Raw genomic sequence first — 7415 nt, forward strand, 5'->3', positions numbered from 1 at the left:
GAAGTATTACCATTTGAATGACCAGCATGAAGAAGGAACTCCATCAAAGGAAAGGAAAGATGTGTCCAACCTCTGCTTGTTTATTTCTGCCCCCCCCCCTCCATTCTCTGACTTCCTCTATGCTAATCTGTCCCAAACAACAGAAAAAACTTCACTAACAACTCAACCACTTGGTAGAGCAAGGAGGGTGCACCACTTACCCTGGTGATCTGGAAGATGATTTCATCCCTTCCGCTCCGGAAAAAAAAGACTGGAACTGCACCCCCTTCCTCTCTCTTTCCGCGCCTGTTCCTGGCATCCTTCACTGCCTTTTTGCACTCTGGTCCCATAAAAATTATTCAGAGGAAAGGTCTACTGATATCGCTTAACTGTGCTTAAAATATTTTGCCGCTGTGGATTAAGACTATTAACGTTTTGCAAATAAGGAGGCTGCTTCACAGGGATATTAGCAGCCCAACTGCACGGGATGTTCTTATGCTGTTGGCTACTCGAGTGTCCACTGGAGGCTGACTTGTTCATTGCTCAAACCAGCACAGTGTGGTTGGGAAGAAGACTCATTAGCCCATGCAGGGGTCATCTAAGGTGGCAGACAAGTCCAGCTTGGTATTCGACGTATCAGTCTGCTCCGAGACATTCCACTTTCTTACTTTAACCCAGCTGCTGCTGCAGCTGCTCAGCTTTTGTCTCAGCCTCCCTGCTCAGAACCTAGAAATGGTTTGTTTGCTGATAGACTATGATCACTTTAGCAGCCGTTATCGCCTTTAATCCCTGCTCTCTGCAGAATCATGGTGTTTTCCAAAATATTACGCTAGCTTTCTCTTTCATGTGATTTCCCCCCCCCCATTTCTGTGGAACATAGAAGTTAGCTTTTTTTCTTGTTTAGATCCATTATATTTCTGTAAGGCTAAGAGGCAAGCAGATCCACTCATTTTCTGCCATTACTCCACGCAGTTCATGTTGTGGTCTTCATTTCTGAGAGAGAAAGAAATTTAGCATTCGATATCCCTCCTTAAAAAAGAAAAAAAATTAAAAACCTGCCTCAGTTCTGTTTAGTTTAAAACTGGGCATGTGTTTACTAAAGTATTATCAGGGGTCTCTAAAGAATAAGACTTATCTTGGAAAAGCTGAGCTGACCTGTAGTCTAAACGGCACCACCATAATTGCACAAGGGGATCCACAAGCAACCCATTGTTACTTTTTCTGCTTTGGAAATTGCACAAGGATTGGCTAGTCGCATATTTTTCCAGGCTGTCTTCCCATAAGGCATTCACACATACTGCTGGTGAGGCTGGATTGTCAAGGAGTAGGGAAAGTGGTGGTGCTAACTGAGGTCACATCCAAGTAGGAATGGGGGCAGAAGGAGGGGAAATTGATTCAGTTTGCACTTAAACTTACCTAATTCGCACTTTCTGGAAATGCACTAGCAGAAATTCGGAATTCGCACGTTGCCGAATTTTCGCAATGCAGTTCTTCAGTCAAGTAATGTGTACAAAGAATGCCTATACTAGGGCAAAGTGCTCGTGTAAATGCATATATTAATGAGCAAACAAACACAACATGCCAGGTTTCCGCTTTCAAACTGACTTCAACTCCCAGGGAATGGTGGCCGGGGGGGGGGGGGAGCCTATTTTGTGCCTCGAGCATCCAGTGCAGAATGACTTGTGGAGCTTAAGGATATCGTAAGCCAGCCTTTTATTTAAACCTGATAGCTATAGGTTACAAGAAACTACAGTGGTACCACTGGTTACAATCTTAATTCGTTCTGAAGGTCCGTTCTTAGGCTGAAACTGTTCTTATCCTGAGGCGTGCTTTCACTAATGGGGCCTCCGGCACGTGACTTCCGTGCGCATCCTGGGGCAAAGTTCACAACCAGGAGCAGCTACTTCCGGGTTAGTGGAGCTCGTAACCTGAAGCGTTCATAACCAGAGGTACCACTGTAAATGCAGGTATGTACAGGGAATCCAATGCAGGCAAATAAGCAGGTTGATATTATTATTATTATTATTATTATTATTATTATTATTAAAATTTATATACTGCCCTATACCCACAGGTCTCAGGGTGGTTCTCAAGGTAAAATTACAATATAAAAACACAAAATACATAAACAAAATATAAACATAAACAGCTGAATAACCCCATAAAACAGTTAAAAACATTTTAAAAATATATATCAAAAAATACAATTAAAAAGCAGTTTAAAAGAATGTAGTGTTTATCTTTGATATGGCTAGGATCTTACTTCTTTTTGCTGCTTTTTGTAACTATCTGGTTCTTGGAATGTGCATTAGAATGTGATAGAGGAGAGTTAGAGTATTCCCTCTCATCCCTGTGCCTAGCATAGAAATCAAGCCACCCTCAAGGCAGGACAAGTTAGTGGAAGTCTCCCCGTAGGGTCTGTGCTTTAGAGGCTCCACAACATTTGATTTGTCCTGAAGCGATAGTTGACTTGAACATAGGAGAGTGCCTTACAGCAGAGATGCAGGATTGGGGGGCCTCCAAATGTAGCTGGACTCCAACTCCCATCATTCCCGACCATTGGGCATGCTGGCTGAGGGCAATGAGAGTAGGAGTCAAACCATTTGCTTGGTGGTGGCAGCTCTCCAGCATCTCAAATTGGGGTACTAGCCTCACTGGAGGTGATGTGAAGTCAGGGGAAGCGCTTTCTCTGCCATAACTAGATACCCTTTCCTACTCTGCCCTCCCCACAATTAAGCAGCAAATTGGCAGACGGACACCCCACTTTAGGTACACAGGAAGCAGCCCCTGTCTAATGTGTCATTCAGCAATATCAAAAGCAACACGATGGCCAGAAACAATAACAATGTGAAAAACTTTATGGAATAACTCAAAACATCAAAACTAACAAACCGTAGTCAACAGTGACTACATAATCACATGAGCACTGTTCCAGAGTATTTTTCATTATATCTATTCAAAAAAAGATTGGTTAATGAAGAAATTACATATCTTTCTACTTATGAGTGTTGAACTAATTGGCTGATGAAGAATTCAATGAAACAGTAGTTGTTATCTGGAAACACTGTACAGCAGAGTTCAGAATTGGACATTTGCTGATTATACAAAGCTTCACAGCTTGCTCTCTGCCAGGTAAAGTCTAGCACCATGATTCATTTAAGGACTTTCAGAGACTAGACTTCAGTTTGTTAGTTTTGATGTTTTGAATTATTCCATGAAGTTTTTCACATTGTTATTGTTTCTGGCCATCGTGTTGCTTTTGATATTGCTGGCTCATATTTTGCAACACAGGGGTGTTTGTTTGTTTACTTGTTAATGTGTCATTCAATCAGGAAGGAAAGGCAATGTTTTTTCAAACACGACTCTCTTGCTCCAGCTTTGTCATTTGGCTTTTACAAGCTCAGCCGTGCATTTTGATGCCCGGAGCCCCACTTCCTGCTGGAAATGTGTGAAAATGCCACTATTAGGCCGATTGTACTACACAGCAGGGTCTCGTGTTTCTCAGAAGGAAAAGACGGGGGTAACCGTGAGCAGGCGGCAGTAACAAGCATTTACCCGCAATCTTTCTCTTTTTCACAAGCCATTGATCAACATCTCCTCCTGGAATTAGTGTAGATTGGTTCCAAAAAAGGCATAGCAAATTTCTAGAGGAGGAGAAGGCGGCAAACAGGTCTTCTTCCCACTCACTTGCCTAGCGCTTCTGCCCCTTGAAGCCATCGTTTTCCTGCAACCCCAGTTGTTACCTGGGGTGTGTGTGTCTATTTTTCTCAAAACGAAAAGCCTTTGTCAACTCCAATAAGAGTAAAAGAGTGCAGGCTTGGCATTGCCTCGCACATGCATCTGCCTCATAGCTCCATAAGCAGAGCCTAACCATTGCTGTGATCTGTATATAATAGGAAATGTCATAATTGCACTATTTAAAGGAAGGTGACGTTCCACATCCATATAATTTTCATGCCCAGCTTTATAAAAAGGAAGAATGCTTTCATAAAAGTGGATAATTTTTTTTGGGGGGGGGGGGCTTATTGTGCTAAGCTTTCCCTTCTGCTAAGGCTTGATCCTGTTAGTTTCAGATAATAAAAAGGGTTCTCATTCATTCCATCCATGCTATTGGGATTTTGCTGGAATTGACCTCTTTATGGTGCTGCCTTGGGGGGGGGGGTGTTTGAATTTTGAACTGAATATTGTATTTGTCTCAAGTTACATGGATACCCATGGATTTGTTTTTGAATTATCAGGGTTTTTAATTTTTAGACATAAATGCAAAGTAAATTGTGAAAATACTGATTATCTGGGGGTGTCTTTTCACAGCAAACTAATATATATAACTAATATTTATGACAATTTAACTTCCATGGCTCCCTGTCCCGTCCCCCCCAGAATCCTGGAAATTGTAGTTTTGGAAGGGTGCTAAGAATTCTAGCCACTATACACATAATATCATTAGTGCCAGATTTAGTTATGTCTCTGAAGTTTAAGAACTTTCAGTCTGGCCAGTATCTGGATGGGTGATTGCCTAGAAACCTTATCTAAGCATGCTACCTTTCCTGGTATTTATTTTCTCTATGGTTCTGTCCTAGAGGTAGATTTTTCAAGTCCTTTTGTTGTTGATCCTTCTACCCATACACCACATTTTATCAGATACTCTGCTATTGTCACCCATCTGTAAAAGCTTAGAAACTCCTAGGAAGAAATATCTCACAATCCTAATATGTGAAGAAACCTTTAGCTTCACATGATAATGATTTTTCATCTCCAAAGCATCTCAAACAACTTACCCCAAAACTTAACACTTTTGTCTGTGTGTGTGTGTGTGTGTGTGTGTGTGTGTGACTTCACAGTGAGCTGATCTTACATGCAGATGTCTGTACAAATGGCTGTTTGAAATGTTTTTCCAGTGTTAAAACAACCAAGAATTTTATGACACCTTAAAGACTAGCATATATATTGTGGCATAAGGATGTATCTGATGAAATAACCTCTGGTCCATTGAAGCTGGCATGACAATATATTTGTTATTCTTTAAGGTGTCAGAAAAACAGATAGCATTCTGGGACTTCTTTAGTCAGTGAACCTGAACCATGCATGAATTTTTCTTATGAACTGGACACCGCTCCATAGTGTTTTTTGGAAGGGGAACCATTATGTGTAAGGCTTATTTACATAATACGATATAGTACCAGTCAAGCAAATTGATGAGCTACAGATCATCACAAAAAGTCTGGTACCAATGACTGTCTAGGAATGCAAACCATGGAGCAATGCTTCTATGCATGATCCAGTGAAATGAATGGACTCTTAAGTGTGACCAGTGCTCCAATCCACGGGAATATCAATTGTGCTTTAAATTGCAGTGACACCAGTTTCTACTTGCAATTCTGCAACGTAAGTCAACTCATTGGGTGTTCCATCTTTGCTTCTTCTGTACAGTGCACCAGGCAGCAAAATGCTTTTGTGTGTGTGTCAAAAGTAAACCACTTCATTTCTGTAACTTTTCTATTCGTGCTAACTTGAGTGTGTTGTCGGCTCAGGAAAAGGGAGCAAGGCAGGATCATGATCATTCTTTAGCCCAGGGAGAAGATCGTCTTTCCTGCATTCCAGAGATAGAACCTCGTTTCTTACCCTGCATCACCTAGAAGAGATAGAGATGTGTTTTATATTGAATCAAAACTATGCTGCACCTTGCCCTGGGCCTTCTAGTCACCAGCTCAACAAATCTCAGGCAGGCATCCTTCTCAGTTTAGCACCCGAGATCTTGAATGGGAGATGCTATAGACCAGTCTTCCTCAACATGATGCCCTCCAGCTGTTAGACTGCAAGTCTCATCTTCCCTGACTATTGGTCATGCGGACTGGGACCAATGGGAGTCAGAATCCAAAATGTCTAGACAGCACCAGGTTGGGAATACTGCTGTAGACCAAATCAGAGGCATTAAGATGGAGCTATGGCCCTTCTTTCCAAGTTAACTTATCATCTCATCTCATCCTACCTGACAAGACACATGATCAATGGAGCTTACTGGTGGTGGTAAATAGTTGGGACAGAGCATTTCCACGTGTTAGAGAGATTCTCTGGGTCCCTTCAGAGAGCAATTAAAGCACATTCAGCACAGATTTAAAGCACATGGCTTCCCTCAACAAACCCTGGGAACTGGAGTTTTGCCCTCATGGAGCTTTAATTCCCAGCACCCCTAAGAAACTACAGGTTCCAGGATTCGTCGAGGGAAGCTGTGGGCTTTAAATGCATGGCGTGGATCTGCCAGTGGATCTGTTAATATATAGAAAGACTGGCTACATGCAGATATGTGTTCCTAGAAGGCCCTGCATAGTTCAAGGAACGGGTTTCGTAAAACAACCCAGGTGGCTGAAGCAAGTGTACATCGTTCCCAGCTTTCCTTGGCAATCATGGTCCTTTGACAATGGACTACTAGGACACAGGCTTCATCTTTCCTGCTACCCCACCCCTTCTTTGATGTTTTAGCTTGGGCACTTATAAACACCCCATACTGTAGGGACCATTTCCATCACACTGTCCTAGGGTGTGTGGTTTTGAACTATGTTTGTAGAAGCTGGGCTCATTTTAGCTTAAAAAGTGTGGGCCCAAACAGATGTCTCAGTACATGTGCGAGATATGGCAGTTTGTACCTTATCTTAGGCAGATTTTGTGTCCTGGACTTTTTAAAGCTTTCTGGCGTCATACGGAGAAATGCTGAGCAGCCTAACTCCTTCACAAGGTAGAGTTGCCATATTTCAAAAAGTAAAAATCTGGACACAATAGTTACGTTTTTGAGCTGTTTTTAAGGAAAATCGGCAAAAACGACACTGCCAACATGGGTTGCCATATGTCCGGATTTTGCCGATTTCCACCCAGACACTGCCTCTGAATGCAGTATTCCAGGTATGTCCAGGAAATTCCAGACATTTGGCAACCCTGTCATGAGACTGTTGTCTTTTTGAAGAGCTGCACTTTTTAAAAGAAAAAGATAGAAAGAAGAATCCTCTGCGTGCTCATTTAATGTCACTGTGGTATTTTTGTAAATGGCTTTTTTTAATTAAAAAAAATGCATATATTTTTATTCTAATAAATGCCTTCCTGTTTGTAAGCTGTCGTTTCAGCTTGGGGTTTTTTTTGGGGGGGGGGGCTCTATTCCAAAAGGGGTTCTGCACATGTCACATGGAATCCAGATGTCTGAGGATGTTGAACAATGAGCAGATGATGCTAATTTTAGGCACATCCACACTATTCATTTAAAACACATTCAAAGCATATGGTTTCCCCTAAAGAATCATGGGAATGGTGGTTTGTACAAACATAGCACTTTTTTTGTTACTAAATCAATGAAAAAGGGAACTGTGGTTTGTTAAGGGGAGGCCATGTGTTTTAGACGCATGATGTGGCTGTGACCCTAGTTGCAACTAATAAAATAATCAATTTGG

Source organism: Podarcis bocagei, assembly GCF_964188305.1.
Source record: "Podarcis bocagei genome assembly, chromosome: 1".
NCBI lineage: Eukaryota > Metazoa > Chordata > Lepidosauria > Squamata > Lacertidae > Podarcis > Podarcis bocagei.